We start from the raw sequence: 20,263 nt of genomic DNA, 5'->3' as shown, positions 1-20,263 counted from the left end.
TGGACGGGTCTGACCCATAACCACTCTGATGGCAACTTATCCTGGGATGATCCCAGGAAGGAGAGCACCGGGTGAGTCCAATGTCTGGGTTGTGTCAGCCTGTAGCCTGGCTGGAGAGCCAGTCCTGAGACTTTCCCTAAAATGAAATCATAGCTGGAACAATAGTCATTTATTAACTATGTCCATAGTAATTATGATAGCAACAGCCCCTATTTTCTGGTGAGCATTTAGTATATGCTAGGGATTTTCTATGTGATTTGCTCATTTTGTCCACTTTGTTTTTTAAGTTTATTTATTTTGAGAGAGGGGGAGGAGGGAGGGGCAGAGAGGAGTAGAGAGAGAATCCCAAGCAGGTTCTGCACTGTCAGCAAAGAGTCTAACCCAGGGCTTGAACTCACAAACCCTGAGATCATGACCTGAGCTGGATCACGAGTTGGATGCTTAACCTACTGCACCACCCAGGCACCCCCCCCCCCCAAAATTTCTTTTCCTTTTTTTTTTTTAAGTAGCCTTCAGGCCCAATGTGGGGGTTGAACTCATGACCCTGAGATGAATAATCGCTCACTCTGCTGACTGAGCCAGCCAGGTGCCCCTCATTTTGTCCATTTAAATTATCTCAGCAACCCTCTGGGGTACGCATTATCTTCCCAGTTCACAGATGTGCCCTCTGAAGTTTAGAGATTAAGAAACTTGCCCAAGGTCACTCTCAGTCATAAGAAGAATTGTGGCTCTAGTTAGAAATGCCCTTGGGCCAAGGCTGGTGCTTAAAATATGGAAAATACGGACTTATTCCACTGGGTTAAGGAGTGTCCTTACCTTTGGTTCTTTTGTTATGAAGAAAACTCTAAGGCATGGGGTAATATCAAAATTCCACACATCCGTGTTTTAAGTACATGCCTCATTTATTTTCCACTCAGAAAGCATCGGCTAGATACCATGAGGAAGCACAGGGCATCTGTGAAGGGAAGATGTACTTCTGTGTTTGGCGAGAGCGAAGAAAGGAGTCAGGGGCATGAAAACAATTTCTTTTCCCCCACATTACATTTTTGTTTTGCTTTGTTCCTGACTGGAAGTTTTTAAGATGAATTCGTTCGTGTCAACAAGATAGTATCAAATCTCCCAATATCAAGTTTCCTAAGGGGAAAAAAAAAATCTCCCTTGAAATCCTGGTCCTGATGTTTCCCTAATAATATAGTAATAGTTGCACTAATGATCCTTTTTCAATTTCATATAGCCCTAGTAATAACAATAATAAGAATAGCTTTCTTTTGTATTGCATGTGTGTTATATGCCAGGGATTCTAGTATGTGCTTTTCTTGTTTTACCCATTCCAATCCTACCCCAAACCCTATGACTGGCAACCAGGCAAATGTTCCCAAAAGTGTGAGTTCCCAAACACTAATGGGTCAGTGCCACAAGTACCACTTCCAAAGTAGGTTTGAGACTTCGAGAGAATAAAAACAATAGGAAGTGACGAATGGCAATACAGACCTTGACTAAAAATAAGCCTGGAATCAAGACCAGGGTGAAGCCTAGATTAAGTATGAAAGCTGCGTCCAGATGTTTCCAAAACAGGCTGCTGTAATTTCAGGTCAAAAGAGTCACAAACAAGTATTTCAGATTAAAAGCTAAAGACACTGATTTTCTTTCCAACACCAGAGCATAAGGGTCCCTTTCCTCCACATCCTCCCCAGCATTTGTTATTTCTTGTCCTTCTTAGGACGGTCATCCTAACAGGTGTGAGGTGGTATCTCACTGCAGTTTTCTTTTCCCTCATAATTAGTGACGTTGAACACCTTTTCATATAACTTCTGGCCATTTACATATCTTCTTTGGCAAAAGACCTATTTAAGTTTTTTACCTGTGTGTGTGTATTTTAATTTTTCAATGTTTATTGATTTTTGAGAGAAGAGACAAAGTGCAAAAGGGGGAGGGGCAGAGAGAGGGAGGCACAGAATGTGTACCAGGCTCCAGGCTCTGAGCCATCAGCACAGAGCCCTACTTGGGGCTCAAACCCACGAACCATGAGACCGTGACCTGAGCCAAAGTTGGATGCTTAACCAACTGAGCCACCCAGGCACCCCATGTTTTTTTAATTGGGTTACTGATTGATTCACTGCTACTGAGTTATAGGAGTTCCTTACATATTTTGGATATTAACCTCTTGTCAGACATATGGTTTGCAAATATATTCTCTCATTCTGTGTTGGTGGGAGTGAACACTGGCATGGGCACTAGGGAAAACAGGATAGGGCTTACTTGAAAAAATAAAAAATAGAACTATCAGGGGCGCCTGGGTGGCTCAGTCGGTTGAGCGTCCGACTTTGGGCTCAGGTCACGATCTCACGGTCCGTGAGTTCGAGCCCCGCGTCAGGCTCTGGGCTGATGGCTCAGAGCCTGGAGCCTGCTTCCGATTCTATGTCTCCCTCTCTCTGCCCCTCCCCCGTGCTCTGTCTCTCTCTGTCCCCCCAAAAAATAAATAAACGTCAAAAAAAAAATAAAAAAAAATAGAACTATCAAATGATCCAACAATCCCATTTCTGAGTATATATCCAAAGGAAATAAAATTGGTATTGTGAAGAGATATTTGTAGTCTCATATTTACTGCAGCGTGATTAACAATAGCTAAGATATGGAAACAACCAAATCTTTGTGGACAGATGAAAAGATGAAGAGGGGTGCCCAGCTGGTTCAGTTAGTTAAGCATCTGACTCTTGGTTTCAGCTCAGGTCATCTCACAATTAGTGAGTTCAAGCCCCGCATTAGGCTCTGAACTGGCAGTGATCCTTTCTCTCTCCCTCTCTCTCTCTGCTTCTTCCTGGCTTGTGTTTTCTCTCTCTCTCTCTCTCTCTCTCTCTCTCTCTCTCTCCCTCCCTCCCTCCCTCAAAACAAATAAACTTAAAAAAAGAAAAGATGAAGAAAATTTGGTGTATGGAATATTATTCAAAAAAGGAAATTCTTCCAATTGTGACAATACAGATGAAGCTAGAGGGCATTATGCCAGGTGAACTAAGACAGACAGAGAAGGACAAATACTGTATGATCTCACTTATATGTGGAATCTTAAACACTCAAATTAGAATGGTGGTTTTCAGGGGCTACAAAGATAGGGGAGAAATGGGGAGATGTTGGTCAAAGGGAAAACCCTGTCAGTTATACGATGAATAAATTCTGGAATCTAATGTGCAATATGGTATATTAGAAATTTGGTGCGTACTTGAAATTTGCTGTGAGAATAGAACTTAAGTGTTCCGACCAACATACATATGTATATAAACATGCACAGACACACACACATACACTAATGGTAACTATGTAAGATGACAACCTGGGAGGGGGGCCCTAAAAGCACTAGAATGTGGTATCCAACATCTATGCAAGAAGGGGTGCTTACAAGCTTCAAAGGGAAACTAGGTAGCCAGAAAACAGTTGGAACTGTTTAGGTCTGTGTGTGAGGGGGGTAGTCAAGTAGTTAATTTAACAACATTAATGAGCCCCTACCATCATCTCTCATGCTCTTGAAGGTACAAATATATGTCATAGTTCCTTCCCAAGAGGGTCAACAGTCTAACGGGGGCAGAGGTTGCACAGATAATTTAAATATAAAATGGCAATCTTTAAGGTACGTTTGGAACAGAGGACTGTTCTTAATCTGGATGCAGAGGAAAGATTCCTGGAAGGAGACTTGATGTCTGAACTGAGTCTTGATATATGAGAAATAGTTGCCTTGTAAGGGAAACCAACATCTTTCATCTCTAGCAATGTGGCAGACTACCTAATGCTCTTCCAATGAAACAACTGAATTGTTTGATAAGATATTAAAAACATATTTTTAAGCTTACTTATTTTTGATAGAGAGAGAGCGCAAGCAGTGGAGGGAGAGAGAAGGAGAGAGAGAATCCCAAGAAGGGTCTGAGCCATCAGCACAGAGCCCAATGTGGGACTCGAACTCACGAACTGTGAGATCACGACCTGAGCCAAAACTAATAGTTGGGACGCTCAACTGACTGCACCATCCAGGTGCCCTAAAAACATATTTTTAGATGAATTTATGATCTGACACTAAAAGGAAGAATTCTGTGTTCCTTATAAAGTAAAAGCTGAAATACTATTAGTGTATATCAAAGTCATCTTTTCCAGTGAGATGTTTTGTTATACTGTGGAGACCCTGAGCTTCAGGGAACAGCCGGTGAAGAGCTTACTCTCAGTGAAAGATGGGAAGTCTTAGAAAAGACCCTTCTAGAAAGTTGGGACCTCAAGGGCCAGTATCATTGTAAAAGTGAAATGAATAAACACTAAATAAATTCCTGTCCAGAGGGAATAGTAAACAAATTTGACCTGAGATTGATACTAGGTGGGTAGAAGGAAATAATCTATCCAGAGAATTTTTTGCAAGCCAGTAAACTCCCAGTTTATGTGTGAATTTATAGTACTTGTTTGGTCTGAAAAATAACCAAGCAGATAATTTAAAATAGCCACTAGATAAAAGTCCCTCAAATCAAAGATAACATTAACCAAAGCCTAAAAATTTCCCATTGATGCAATTCCAATGAGAAGAGACTGCTTACAAGAAAATGTCACACAGTATGTATTGAAACACCACCCCTGGAATGAGACTCAAGAAATATCAGAAAATGTAATGAGTCACACATAGATTTCAGATACTGGAATTATCAAGCAAATAATGTAATTACATTAAATGGATTTAAGGAAATGAAATGCATAATAAAATGAAAGGACCAAAAAATCTACAAATAAAGTTAAATACAACAAAATAAGAGTCATAGAAATAGTGTGTGTGTGTATCTATATGCACAATATATTATACAACTAATTGAATTTTAAAACTCAATGAATGGATTAAATAGAAGTTTGATAGAGAATTTGGAGACAGGGAAATATGTCTTAAAAATTACCCAGAATGCAGAGAAATGAAGATATGACACAGTGTTTAAAAGTCAGGGGAGATGAAGAAGATACAACATAAGTCTTTTCAGAGTCCCAGGATGAGACAAGAGGAAGAATGGGGAAAAGCAACACTTGAAGATGTGAGACAATAATTGGAAATCCTGTGATATTGACACTGTTCAGCAGGAAGGAAAAGAGTTTGTCTTAAAAGTAGCCAGAAGCAAATGCAAATCACCTTCAAAACTATCTTCATTCCTTCGGTGGCTCCTCTTTAACTGCACCGATGGAAGAGAAGCCTCCAGATTCTGAGAGAAAATCACAAGCAATCAATAATTAAATCCTGAGAGAAACAATCTCTCAAGAATGAGGAGAAAATACTGACACCATAAGGACAAAATGTGGGAGATATTACTGTTAGCCACACTCAGAGAATAACAGGCTAAGTCAGGAATTGAGGAAGAAATGAAATAATCTTGCATGAAAGCTATGCAAGTGATGTCAGGATAAATACTGAACAAAAGGTATTGGAAAATGTGTGGATACATTTAAGCAAATTTTGTGTGGAACAATGACAAGGCTGATAAATTTAAGGAGACAAAGAATAAAAATTAAATACTAAACCATAAAGCATGTGAGTAGGGAGAAGGATGAATATAGTTGAAAGCGTTGGAAAACTATTGTCAGTTTCTTAAAAAGTTAAACATGCATCTACCCCACGGCCAAGTGATTCCACTATTCGTTATTTTTCCAAAGAAATGGAAACATTCACCCCTCACCCCCCAAAAAGGCTTGAATATAGTCATAGTGATTTTATTCACAAAAGCCAAAAACTAGAAGTCGCAGAGAAAGCCATGGATCAGAGAACTTATTGTAATAAAACAGAAGAAAAAATGCAATATTAGTGCATTCATACAATGGAATACTTCTCATCAACTCGAAAGTAACATAAAACTGATAGACGTGAGATATGTGGATTCCAAAAACATGCCGAGCGAAAAAAAGTCCAATACAAAATAGAGTATACCATATGATTTAATTTGTACAAAGTTCTATAATACAGAAAACGAATCTATGCTATGACAGAAGTCAGTTGTGTGGTTATTTCAGGAGGGTGGGGGTGGGAACTAGCTTTCCAGAGTGATGGAAGTGTTCTATACATTGATGGGATATAGATTATACAGGTACATTTTCAAAATGATCAAACTGTACAAGGAAGACCTGAACTATTCAATGTATATAAATTACATATCAACAACAAGAGGCATAGAATATAAAACTCCTCAACAAGTAGAGGGAAAATTAGAAGGAAATCAAACTACAAACTACTTGCCAAAGAAGACAAAAAAAAAAAAAAGGAAAACGAAATTGAAAAAGAAGGACAAATAGATACATAACAAGAGTAAGTCCAAATATATCAGTAACCATAATTAATGTAGACAGACTAAAGTCTCAAAATACAAAAGACAGATTGCCACCCTATGAATGTTTGGAAAATTCAGCTATTTGGTGTTTAATGCAATATAATAAAGATACAAAGAAAGAGAAAGAATGAAAGTCAAAGGGTAGAAAAAATACACAAGCAAAAAGCAACTTACAGGAAGATGGCAGGAATGCATTACTATCAGACAAAATTGGGCAATATGGCAAAAGCAGTACCAGAAATAAAGCAGGGTTCCATAAAATGATAAAAAGTTAAATCAAACAGATGTATATAAAAATTAAAAAATAAAGTATATTCTCCTAATTACAATTATAGAGCTTCAAGATACATAAAATAAAATTTGACAGAGCCACTAGCAAATCTTGACAAAAAAACCATCATTATGAAGAAGTACTTTCACTACCTCAACAACTGACAGAGAAATTGCACAATCTATTAATCAGAGTAGAGAACATTTTAAACAACTGATGAGTCCCTACACACTGGACATGTCTAGAATATGAAACCTAGTAATTGGAAGATACCTATCATTTTTAGACTAACCTAGGTTGAAAAACAGGCCACAGTCTGGCCTTTAAATTAGCCTCAAAACTTTCAAAGGATTGAAATCATGCAGGCTACATTTCCTGTCTTTTGCTAATTAATTAGCAAATTCATTGCAAGCTACATTTTCTAAGATGTAATTAAGTTAAAATCCACACACACAACTGAAAAAGAAAAGAAATGTTAAATGTCTAGAAATTAGAAAACACGCTTTTTAAATGACTCATGGGGTTTGGAGAAAAATCGATACTAGAAGTGAGATAATATTTGTATGTGAGCTATCACTGCATACACTACTTGCCTTGGAAGTCCTTGGGTGTAATTCCAAGGAATACCAATCTCATCCAGACCCAGTGAAGGAACTTTGCGTGTAACAGTCAACACGTGTAGGTGCCTCTGACAGCAGAGCAAAGAATGCTGCAGTTAAGGTTGTCAGGGAGAAACACAGTTAGAATTAAAAATACTGATGAAGACCTGAATAATAACACAAAAGGGAATAAACGGTGGTAGGATTCAGAAAATTTTACAGAATCGAAGGAGCAGGATTTGGTCCTCACTTCGTTGAGGAGTGTCATGAAAGACTCCAGATTTCTCTTAGGTTTCTGACTTGATGTTTGTGAGGTGGGTGATGGTCATTTCTTCACTGAGCTGTGGAAGACAGGAGGACAGGTTTAAGAGGAAAGATGATCGGTTAGGAATTGACAATATGTATTTTAAGATGATTGTGAATGTGTCCACATTATGAAAATGTCTTCCGAGCTCAAATGTCCACTGAGATGCATGGACGTGTGAGTCATCAGCACACAGGATGTGATTAAGATTGACAGGTATGGGGGATGGTGACCAAATTGGATGCAGCAGACGGAGCAGTGACATGAGGTTTTCCCATGGCCAACACATGGAGTGTGGCTACACTGAGACCACACAGGATCCCCTTGGAAGCAGGCGGAGAGAGGATAGTAGGGTCCAGAACCTGACTGCTTTGCACCAAGATATAAAAGAGAAATGAGGAACGCAAGAAGATGACATAAGCCTTTTTTTAAAGAAGTTTTGTTAGATGGTAAGGAGAGAAAGGAAACAACTGGAACTTTAACCATCAGAACTATTATTTTTTTCTAATTTTAAATTTTTTAAGTGTTTATATTTGAGAGAGAGAGACAGAGTGTGAGTGAGGGAGGGGCAGAGAGAGAGGGAGACACAGAATCCTTAGCAGGCTCCAGGCTCTGAGCTGTCAGCACAGAACCTGACATGGGGCTCAAACCCAGGAACCATGAGATCATGACCTGAGACGAAGTCAGATGCTTAACCAACTGATCCACCTAGGTGCCCATACTGTGAGGATTATTTTTAAGAATTACACAGAATTGGTCACGTCCATGGTCTTAGAGAAAGGAGTCAATACAGAGGGAAATATTAACATTGAAAGAAAGGACTGGGTTTTTCACTGCAAATACATCCCATCCCGGAAGAGGGCAGATGAAATCAAAGGCACGGATGAAGGGGCTGACCTTGACCAGCTAGGACATATCATCTCAACTTCTGTGGTTGGAAACAAGTAATGAGTATGGATATCATTATAATAACTTTCTCTGCAGAGAACTGGAAGTTGAGTTGCTTCATACATAAGTTTTATTTATTTTTATTTTTTAAATGTTCAGTTTTGAGAGAGAGAGAAAGCGTGAGTGGGTAAGGGGAAGAGAGAGAGAGAGGGAGAGAGGGAATCCCAATCAGGCTCTGTGCTGACAGCAGACAGCCTGACGCAGGCCTCAAACTCATAAACCATTAGATCACGAACTGAGATGAAATCAGACTTAACCAACTGAGCCACCCAGGCGCCTCCATAATTTTTATTTTTTAGATCTTATGCACTTCTCTCCTTTTAAGTAGTCTGCTGCCAAAATTTAAGATTTATTTAAAAAAACGTTTTAAACATTTATTCATTTTTGAGAGACAGAGTGTGAGCAGGGGTGGGGAGAGAGGGAGGGAGGGAGGGAGGGAGGGAGGGGGGGGAGAGAGAGAGAGAGAGAGAGAGAGAGAGAGAGAGAGAGAGAGAGAGAGACATAGAATGCAAAGCAGGCTCCAGGCTCTGAATTGTCAGCACAGAGCCCAGTGTGGAGCTTGAACTCACAGACTGCAAGATCATGACCTGAGGTAATGTAGGTCACTTAACCAACTGAGTGACTTGGGTGCCCCCAAATTTTAAGATTTAAAATTTAACAGGGAATCAAGGAAAATGGGAGACATATTAATCCCACATAAAGCTTTCCATTTGCCTGTATCCTTCAAAAACCTTTCACCCATGTATTTGCATATACTGATGCTGATGACTGTTATCTCATTAGGCTCTAGGAAATTTTTGTTAATTGGCCACAGGCACATATTTGACATAGCAAAAGCAGTTTCTGTGGAAAGACAACCTTGCTCTTGAACAATGGTATGGAGAGAAAGAGTCCAAATATATTGCTTACAAATACTACAAGCACAATCCAAAGAGAAAATGAATATCACTCTGTTCTAGTAGCAGAAACCACTCTTAAATTTGTATCTGTGTTGCTAGTTTGGGGTGTCTTTCTTTACAAATTTAGGGAGTTGGAAGAACAAGAGGCTTTCTATCATTTCAAGCTATAGTTCACTCTTGAATTCCTATGAAAGCTTCTTTAAATTGCTCAGGGCCAGACCTTAATGTGCAGAAGTACAGAAGAATGTACATTTTTTTTTGTCAGGGGGATGTGGGGGTAGTTTGGAAATAATTGTGTCAATATTTCAAAGGGATGAGTTGTCAACAAAAGCTCGATATTCCTCTTTATCCATTTGTCTCTACAAAATGATAAACACCTTCTCCAAGTTCAATTTTAAAATACATACATCCAAGTACCTTGTGCTATTCCAAGATAAATTTCAGAACACTTTTTAATCAATTCAGTTATTATATTTAGAGACGTTTCATCATGCTTTCGTACATTACAAAACAAAAATGAGAGATTCAGTGTCCAACTATAATCTCTATAAATACAGAACCCTGAACATCAACTTATTTCCTGAGAAGTCTGAGGCAGCAGAACATAAGGACGAGGAGGTTAGGTATCACTGACAGACCACAGAAGATGCAAGTCTGTTTCCTAAGTGTGTTAGGCAAATGAGCACCCATGAAATGCAGCCCACCTTACACACTTGACCTCATTTCACCTCTGGAATCACTTGAGGAGGTAAAAACTATTCTGATTCTGCACTTAAAAACACAGAGACAGAATTTAAATAGCTCACCTAAGTTTACATGTCAGAACACAGTTTGAACCAAGCATCTGTATCATCTATTTAATTCAGTCTTCCACTCCCACCTGTTCCTGGATCTCGGCCATAATGAGAATCATGCATTTTCAGAGGGAACTAAATTGTAGGAAATGTAGAGGGAACAGGTGTCACAGGACTTTTGCCCACACAAAGGAACTAGTGGAGGTCCTGGGAACCTTTGGCCATCGTGTTGTCAGTGACTTTAGACTGTCCCTCCTTGGCAAAGGCCACCCTTGTTCACAGAGATACTCTCAGATGTTAGGATGGTAACTCTTTGCCAGAGCTTAGTGCCCAAAATGGACCTCAATCAATGTGGATATAGTAAGCAGTATTAAGAGAGTCTTAGGAAAGCCACACATGGGTGCTTTCTGCTTGGGGCTGGATTGCATTGCACAAGTCCTAATTCCTACCAGTGGAACCAACCCATGGAAAAGCTGATCACCTTCCAGACTAACAGTAGAATCTGTGTTAAATACTATGGTCTGTAGTTTCTTTTTGGGTTTTCACTTCTTATAATAAATATTTGGCAAATAGAGTAAAATGTTAATTTAAGTACTGTGTGTTTCAAATTTTTAAATTCCTTTGTTATCTCCCCCATGGGTTCCAAATAGCTCAAGTGTCTATCATATGAGCACAAAAAGGAGAATGGAAGTATTATACTATTATGATTTATTTTTAACTGTTTAGTGATTCCTAATACCCAAATATTTTTTTAGGTTTATTTAATTATTTAGAGAGAGAGAGACAGAGAGAGGGGGAGAGAGAGAGAGAGAGAATCTTAAGCAGGCTCCATGCTGTCAGGCAGAGGTCAATGGAGGGCTCAAGCTCACGAACCCTGAGATCATGTCCTGAACCAAAATCAAGAGTTGGACGTTTGACCGAATGAGCCATCCAGGTACCCCAATACCCAATTCTTAAAGGCCTCCAAGTACCGTGGATGCGAATGTTGTCTTTTTAACAGCTTTTATGACAAAAACATAAGAAAGAAACTGCATTTCTCTTTAGACTTGCTTTCCCACCAAACTTACCTTTTTTGTACTTACTTGATACTGTATCACTGGGTATAGCAAAATAGCATTTTCATTAAAATACTCAGAAAAATGATTTTTATACATTATGTCATTAAAAAACAGATGTTGGTGAAGAGATGCTTCTTTTAAAACTATAGTTTACTGAGGGGCACCTGGGTGGCCCAGTCAGTTGAGTGTCTGACTTTGACTCAGTCATGATCTCGAGGTCTGTGAGTTTGAGCCCCATGTTGGGCTCTGTGCTGACAGCTCAGGGCCTGGAGCCTATTTGGATTCTGTGTCTCCCTCTCTCTCTTCCCCTCCCCCACTCATGCTCTGTCTCTCTCTGTCAAAAATAAACATTAAAAAAATTTTAAAAAAAGACTATAGTTTACTGAAAAATAGTATTAAGTTACAGAATATATAAATCATGGAAGTGATTAACTACATGGATTAAGTTTCATATAAAATGAAGTGACATACATTTAGCTTCAGTAGGTTCAATGTATGTTCTGCAAACTCATCTACAAGTAACCAAATAGCAACTGGTTAATGAGCACTTAATGTCTGCCTAGTGACGGACTGAGTTTCCAAAGCATTATCTCATGATATCATTATTAACAACCACCTGAGGTTTGCATTGTCATCCTCAATTTCCCAAAACCATATAATTAATAAATGGAAGAGTTGGTATGTAAACAATGATATGTGTTCAATGATATGACTTCAGTTAAAAAAAAAAAAAGTTAACTCTCAATGGTTCACAGACTTAAATATAAGAGCCAAAACTATAATGATGTATGTTCCTAGACAAAAAAAAAAAAAAAAAAAAAAGTAAAACTTTGGTTAGATTAAACACAAAAATCATGACCCATAAAGTTTAAAAAGTTTGCAATTTTGTCAAAAATAAAAATTCCAGTCTTTAAAAAATACTGTTAAGAAACAAAGTCAAGGGGCGCCTGGGTGGCGCAGTCGGTTAAGCGTCCAACTTCAGCCAGGTCACGGTCTCGCGGTCCGGGAGTTCGAGCCCCGCGTCAGGCTCTGGGCTGATGGCTCAGAGCCTGGAGCCTGTTTCCGATTCTGTGTCTCCCTCTCTCTCTGCCCCTCCCCCGTTCACGCTCTGTCTCTCTCTGTCCCAACAATAAATAAACGCTGAAAAAAAAATTTAAAAAAAAAAAGAAACAAAGTCAAGCCACAGACTGGGAGAAAATATCTGTGAAACATATATCTGATAGAGGACCTGAACACAGAATATATAAAGAATACTAACAACTCACATGAGACAAAGTTTTTATAAGAATTCAGCTGATGTTCTGTATATATGACTAATTTGCCAAATTCAATTTTATCCCTAAGTATTAGAAACCAACATTGTGAAAATTAACTTATATGGCACACAACTTAGTAAGAGAAATCACAAAAAATAAATCCACAAGCTTACTTCAGTACCTAGTTCTAAATGTGTAGCAAAAAATGTGCATGCTCATTATGAAGAAATGTATAAAAATACTGAAAATCATCCGATAAGACCTAGAGAGATGCACCATATTCACAGAGAGGAAAAGTTTGTGTGATTTATTTCTTCTCATAAATGTGTTTTTTACACATTTATGCAATTCCAAACAAATCCCAATAGAATTTTTTTCCTTGTATGTGCAATTTGGCCAGCTAGATCTAAACTTTACATGGAAGAGAGAAGAGTTAAGATTAGCCAAGAATTTTTTTGAATAAAGATAATAAAGTCAAGAGATTCTCCTACTACATACAGAATCCTTACAAAGGTACACTAATTAAGAAAATGGATAAACAAAAGAATAAAGCATAAGAAAAGTTCCACATGCATGGAACTTCATTTATGATGTAGTATCATTGAGATCACTGAAAAAAGAATATTCAAAAGATCATATGGGAGAATTGCCTATGTTGGTGAATTTTATTTTGATGCCTCTTTTCCAAAATATCAAGTCCTGATGAATTAAAAAAGGATGACTATATATTTTGCTTTTCTCAGATCAGTCCCAGTTTACACCTGCAACTCTAGAATAATTATTACCGCCTTTCACTAACAGAGATATCCAGGTTTGGATGATAAATTATACGATAAAACCTAAATATGTCAAAGTATATCTTTAAAACTTTTACAAGAACATCCAAACAGACATTGATATTATTAGGATAGACAAAGCATTTCTTACACAAGAACCAAAAAGACTACATTGTCTACTCTACAAAAATTTGGGACTTCTAGACAAACACAGGCTTACAATTTGTCTTTCAAATAAGAGCAGGATAGGATTTAGTAATAAAATTAATACTCAGAAGAGCTGGAATAAGACGGTTTTAGAACAGAACTAGAGATGACAGAACATGGAGATTGTAAGAGTCCAATTCAAGACCTTAGAACAGTCCCATCCTTTAGAATTTCTAAACATGGGTAAGGTGACTGAAGCATAAAGAGCATTGAGAGATGGGAATTTCATGACACGGTTTATAATCCCAATTTCCAGAGCCCCCGAGCACTGAAGTTTTACAGTTATAATTGTATCTATAGCAACAAACCAGAAGTAACTAACAGCCTTGTCTTTCCTAATTTACTTCTGGTTCTGACAGGACCAACAGGTCTATTTCCCAAGATCTTCATACCAATTTTGTTTTGTTTTGTTTGTTTAGTCATTTATTTATTTATTTGACAGAGGGAGAGAGAGAGAGAGAAAGAGAGAGAGAGAGAGAGAGAGAGAGAGAGAGAGAGAGAGAGAGAGAGAGAGAGACAATGAGCAGGGGAGGGGGAGAGGGAGAATCTCAAGCAGGCTGTGGGCCCAGTGTGGATGCCACGGTCCGGAGATCATGACCTGAGCTGAAACTGAGTAGGATTCTCAACCGACTGAGCCACCCAGGTGCCCCCACACCAGTGATGACTTTCATTGAATGGGATTTTAAATGGAATGTCTGATCAGAATCCTATTTTATGAGATGCGATGTCATGTTGCCATGCACTACTTTCTCTCAGTTCAAACTCATACCTTTATTATTCAGAGGTGAAACATGAATTTTCATACATTCGTAACATATAGCATGAGACTCAAGAATAAAATTATTCTCTAGCATTAATTAACCATGAGGAAATGGTCTTGTTTCATTTCATTTCTGTGAACTTAATTCTTTTTAAAAATTTGTTCATTCATTCTCTCCATCAGCAAACCTTGAGCTCCTTCGAGGGACAGAGCTGGCTAAGTACTGTAAATACAAAGATGACTAAGACGCACCCACTGGTCACCTGAAGTCCACGTTCTCAGGAAAGTGAAGGGGAGAAAGCAAAAAACAACAACAACTGGGGTGTGTATGGGCTGGTCTCCCTTCACTGCAAGTGACAAAACAATTGAGAATAGCTTATGTTACAGAAGGGCTCATGCAATGGACTGAATTCCAGGGACATATCTAGCTCCTTGTAAGTGGAGATCCAGGAGACTGAAATGTATCATTAGGAGGCTGTGTCCTCACTAACTTTCCCGTGGCTCCACATCCTGTAGTGCTCAGCCATTCCAGGCTTACATGCCCATTTCAGAAGACAAAGGTTCAGTTTCCCAAACCTTCCGGGAAAACCCCAAGGGTGTTTGGGACTTCCAGCCCTCTCACCCTCCACCCTTATCTCTCACCTCCATAGACATGCGCACTTACAGCTGGAGGGGGGCGGGGGGGGGCGGTTGGAGGAGGAGGTGCAGCGCTTAGGTCAGGTACCTGACCTGACACCCCCCCCCAGGGGGCGCTGTGACTCAAGAGAGGACTAAGAGCTATTTTCAGAGTAGTTGGAGCAGGTGGATCAGTTGAGTAGATTTCCTTTCTTAATAAAGAGAGTGATTCATGTAAGGTTATCTGATGAGTACTGGTGAAATTTAATCACGTAAGTTTTATAGGCGGGACAAAGACAGTAAATTCATTTCTGCACATTTTAATTTACTGTGAGAATTTCAGGTAAAGGTCTTCAAAATTGTCTGGTTATGTGAGGGGGTAAGATTGGGGTTCTCCCACTAGGCATTCAGCACAGAAGGGGACCTTGGGGCTGTGAAGTGAAGTGCATTCAGGGAAAGTCAAGATCTAAACAATTACCACCAGCACCATAATCCCAGGAAATAAAATCAGTACCATGCTTTAGTGTTGCAGTGTCCAGGAGTAGAAAGGAGGTTCCTTTAAAACATCAGACTCTGAAGTATATTTGAAATTGACTTGAAAAACAAAACGATTTGCAAACAATCTTTACCTGCACCTTTTTTTTTTGGGGGGGGGCAAGGTTTTTGTTTGTTTGTTTTGTTTTTTAAAGTAGTCTCTACACCCAAAGTGGGACTTGAACTCACAACTCTGAGATTAAGACTCTCATGTTTTTCCAACTGAGCCAGACCTGCACTCCCCAACTATACCCTTTTTAACAAGTAGAGCCCTGTCATTTCCTTTTGCCTGAGTTTGTGGTTTCGTACATGCCTCTGGATAATTTGTGTTTATTTTTTTCACAGCTGTACCACATCCCCGTCTGCTCCTCCAATAAAGGATTCGGGACAACTCATTGCTCAATTTTATTCTCTCACACAAAGGCAGGGTAAAGAGTATGGAAACTTACCCTCATCCAAGCCAGGGAAACAGGTTTTATGTTGACTTCAAATGTGCAATTCTCGATTAGTAAAAATAGGGTCCTGTGTTGCTCCTTATATTTAATTTAAAAACAGGAGCAAAATAATTTTATTGTAATGCAAACTTTGATGAGATAGTGCAATCTTCTTATTTCTAGCATCTTTCATTTCTAGCATCCCTGTGATTACACCTTTTAGCCCTGAGCTGTGTTTTACACATGGTCCAGATCTGTCATTGCCGTTTAAGTCAACACTGTAAAAATCCTTAACCAAAGGACTTTTCAGATCATAATTTCAAAATAAATTCTTCTTTAAAAATAAATCACAAACCTAGTTAAGAGTGTTACAGTGCATAGAAGTAGCAATTAATGTGAGAAACATAAAAAGCTAAAATACTACCTTTCCAAAGCTTTTAGTATAAAGGACCCCGTAATAGCCAAGGCGTTTCTGTGGGAAAACTGCATTCACTTGCTACTCCTTACTTTTAAACTCATCTAGTTGTAAAGATAAAAAATAAGTACAGGACAACCCAGAACTTCTGAATTTGCATTTATGAGTGCCTTTTCAAACTCTTAGAAAATGCTGTGCACTATAAAGTGTTAGACTGAGTTTTAATGCTTCCCTGAAGAACATCATAATTACAGTAATGCTCACGGTGTATCTATTATCTTAAATTTAGGCATATATAAGTGCAGGTTTGCAAATGAATATTAGAAATTTCCAGGCTTAGAATAATGTCTTTATACACCTCTGTCTTCTCATAATTAATTAAAAAACATCAATTTATATTTTGAATTTCTGTCATACTTGCTCTTCTTAAAATCTGATAAGGTATAGTTTTAAGTCTGAAATAACATTTTAGCTCTTCCATATTTCTTAAAGGACATTTTCAATACAGTCGTAGAAAAAGGATCGATTCTCTTATGTGTGTGTTCTATCTACGTCTATCCATGTCTGTATTTAGGATGCATTTTGGTCATGCACGGTAAAGTCCCAGACAGAGAGGATTAGTACCCTTGTCTGCTCCTTATCCGTGTGTGTAAGTGAGACTTGCTATGGAATGGGATCCTCTTACCTTTAACTGTAGAGTGGGAATGATCTCATTCTTCTGTTCACTTGCACAGATGGGTTTTCTACTGAAGATCTTATCTCCATCTTTGATGGTTTGCAAGAGTAAAGTGGCCAATGCTCAGGTCAAGGCCACAGTCTGGGCAGCTCCAAGGCAGTCGAAGAAGATACGCATGTTTCCCATTGCCTTGCTGAGAAGCCACTTGCCTTCTTTATTCAGAAGTTGTTTTTAGGGCTTGCCCTTTGGATCTGCAATCAGACCAGTCATTACTCACGACAGCCTTGTGAGGGAGGTTTCATTATTCAAAAAGTGGGGCTCAGAGAAGCTAAGACCCTTGCCCCAGGCAAGGTATAAAATGAAAAAGAAAAAGGATTGTGAGAGAGTCTTCTTGTGCAGTCTACGGTCTGAGTAACCTTACACTTGGCCGTACATTGGTCTTGCACATACATCGCTGGTCACCTCAGTGTCGGCCGGTGCGCTGCCGTCAGGGGACTCTTACATCCCTTTTTCCTCATGCCAGAGTTGCTTGAAAAAGTCTGACACCCCAAGCTGGAAATCTGATCAAATGTTCCTTCATGATTCACTCCCAAATCAGGCTCTCTTGCTCTTGAAAATTCTCTCTCCAGTTCTGTCCAGAACACGTCTCAATGAATAAGGAGAGGGCACGGTTCCCCTGGAGCTAAGGTAGGCAGGAGCCAAGAGGTTCTGGAGCATTCTGTGCAGGGAAAGCCCTCCCCCGGGGTCGGGGGGGTGGGGGAGGGGGTCTGGAGCCGAGGTGGTGCGGGCCTGGAACGTTCCGGGGTGCTGTGCACCTGTGTCACCTTGGTGAGAGGACTGGAGCTGTAGCGAGCGCTGCCCTGGGGTGTCCCTCTGGGTGCTGCCCTGGGGCCGCCCGGGGGGCTCACGAGGAGGGTGTGTGCGAGGGGCCCAGGCTCGCTGAGGCTGCAGGACCAGGACGCCCGGACCTGTTGAGTCGGCTCTAGCCAGGCGCAGGTGTGTGTGAGCAGCGCTAACCAGGTGCAGGTGTGTGTGAGCAGCGCTAACCAGGTGCAGGTGTGTGTGAGCATTGCCCACTGCAGCCCCTCAGGCCCCGAAGACTTCCAGCAGCTCCCTCCGGCAGCGTTCCTTCCAGGCTGATTCCTTTAGCTTCTACTTGCTCCTTTAAACCACAGCTTTCTCTCTGCCCCAGGGCCGGTGAACCTGCACCGGGAGCCTCAGTCCCACCCCTGCAGGGGCAGCTCCTGGCGTGGGGCTGGCCTTCCCTTCAATAGGGGGTCTACTCTGTCTCGCCCCGCCTCTGTGACGCTGCTGAGTCAGCCCTCAGTCCTCCTTCAGGACGAGCCGCCCTACGAACAGGTGCAGACCTGGTGGACCAGGCGAGTCCGGGGTCTTCCTAGGGGTGGTCTTGGAACTCTCTAGGCGGTGGCTCTATTTTGAGTTTATGGAACTTGTGTTTGGCTGTGGGTTTCAATTCAATAAAAATCTGATTTCTTAAGTCTGACGGAGAAATACATATGATACATATGATTTCACTTATATGTGGCTTCTGAAAAACAACAACAACAAGACAGAAACAGGCTCATAAATACCGAGAACAAACTGGTGGTTGCCAGAGAGGAGGTAGCAGGGGATGGGCAGATGAAGAGGTGCAAACTTTTTTTTTTTAATTTTTTTTTCAATGTTTATTTATTTTTGGGACAGAGAGAGACAGAGCATGAACGGGGGAGGGGCAGAGAGAGAGGGAGGCACAGAATCGGAAACAGGCTCCAGGCTCTGAGCCATCAGCCCAGAGCCCGACGCGGGGCTCGAACTCACGGACCGCGAGATCGTGACCTGGCTGAAGTCGGACGCTTAACCGACTGCGCCACCCAGGCGCCCCAGAGGTGCAAACTTCTAGTGGTAAAGTAAATAAGTCACAGGAATGCGGGGCACCTGGGTGGTTCAGTTGGTTAAGCGTTCAACTTTGGCTCGGGTCATGATGTCACAGTCTGTAGGTTCAAACCCTGCGTCAGGCCCTGACAACACAGAGCCTGGAGCCTGCTTCCGATTCTGTGTCTCCCTCTCTCTCTGTCACTCCCCTGCTAGCATTCTGTCTTCCTCTCTCTCAAAAATAAATAAACATAAAAAAATTTAAATAAAAAAATAAGTCGCAGGAATGAAAAGTACAGCGTAGGGAAGATAGTCCACAATACTGTAACAATGTCTTGTATGGTGACAGGTGGTGACAGGCACTGCACAATGCACGCACTTGTCGAATCACTATGTGGTACACCCGAAACTACATTTCCTCTATACTTCAATACCAAACATTTGTAAAAATCTAATTTCTCATCTCCCTGTTATTTGAAGCTACTCTTTTCACTTACAGGATTTGGTCAAAGCATTTGTCCAGTTCATGGTAAAACTTTGTACGAAGAGAAGATTTTCTTCCACGTAGATTTTAAGTTCCTGGAACAATTAAGACTATACAATATTTATGTAGCTCTGTCACAATTGAGAGAAAGTAAATACATATATATGTTCAATGTCAGAAAAATAAATATTCAGTAAAAGGTATTTAATAATTATTGTCACTACCGCCCTACATATGCATGCACGCTTTAACCCTGCACGGACTACGTTTTAGGTTGTCGTTGCTATTTATTTCACATGAATCACGGATTTCATAAACGTTCATGGGTTGTACCAAATGCTCACTTTTTCGTATTGCCCTACATATTTCCCTGTGAGAAGCATCTAACTGAGATGTCCATTTAATGCACTGAAATCCAGTACTGGCAACACCAAGGGTTTATGCTGATGAATCTGTTTCTCTGAAGGGCGTGGAGTTGGGGTCTTGCTTTCTGTTCCCGGAAGGGAAACATTTAAACACTGACAGCAGCTACTTGGAACCCACCTTGGTAGCGTAAAGGCTTGAGTCTAACCTCCCTGGAAAGGCAGACAAGTTTTCCTAGCATTCAGCCTAAGTGTTGAAAAGGAAAGCAGGACTGGCTTACCGCTGATCCGTTCTCGTTCAGAAGAGTGGTTGGAGAATGTGGAAGCCGGAAGCCATTTAGTGTCAAGTGTGCATCACTTGGTACTTAACGGATGTAGCAGTCCACAGTTCTCGGGCCCAAATACTGAAGTCTCAAGAGAGATATAATATTGACTTGTGAAGAGTTAAGCAGTATACGCACTAAAACACAACCTTACATTCTATATCTAGAAAGACACGACCGTAATAAATGGTTTTACAGTTTCAAATTTTTGTAGATGTTTCATCACTATTAAATAGATTACGTGGAAAACTCAGGTGTATGTTTACAATAACAAGCCATTTATTATAATTTTTTTAATGTTTATTTTTGAGAAAGAGAAAGAGAGAGAGTGGGGGAAGGGCAGAGAG

At 40.2% G+C, this 20,263-nt stretch overlaps 1 protein-coding gene across 1 annotated transcript in view; it reads right to left on the bottom strand.

The window, feature by feature from the left end:
* GRIA4 (glutamate ionotropic receptor AMPA type subunit 4) overlaps positions 1 to 20,263 on the bottom strand; it is a 1,433,894-nt gene that overhangs the window by 575,683 nt on the left and 837,948 nt on the right. The window contains exon 8 of the mRNA XM_045039802.1: positions 16,885 to 18,424. The gene's annotated coding sequence lies outside the window, so the exon portion shown is untranslated. The remainder of the gene's footprint in view (positions 1 to 16,884; positions 18,425 to 20,263) is intronic.

This window comes from Felis catus, chromosome D1 (assembly GCF_018350175.1).
Source record: "Felis catus isolate Fca126 chromosome D1, F.catus_Fca126_mat1.0, whole genome shotgun sequence".
Lineage (NCBI taxonomy): Eukaryota > Metazoa > Chordata > Mammalia > Carnivora > Felidae > Felis > Felis catus.
Note: the sequence above shows the minus strand (reverse complement) of the source record. Positions and strands in the feature narration are given on the sequence as shown.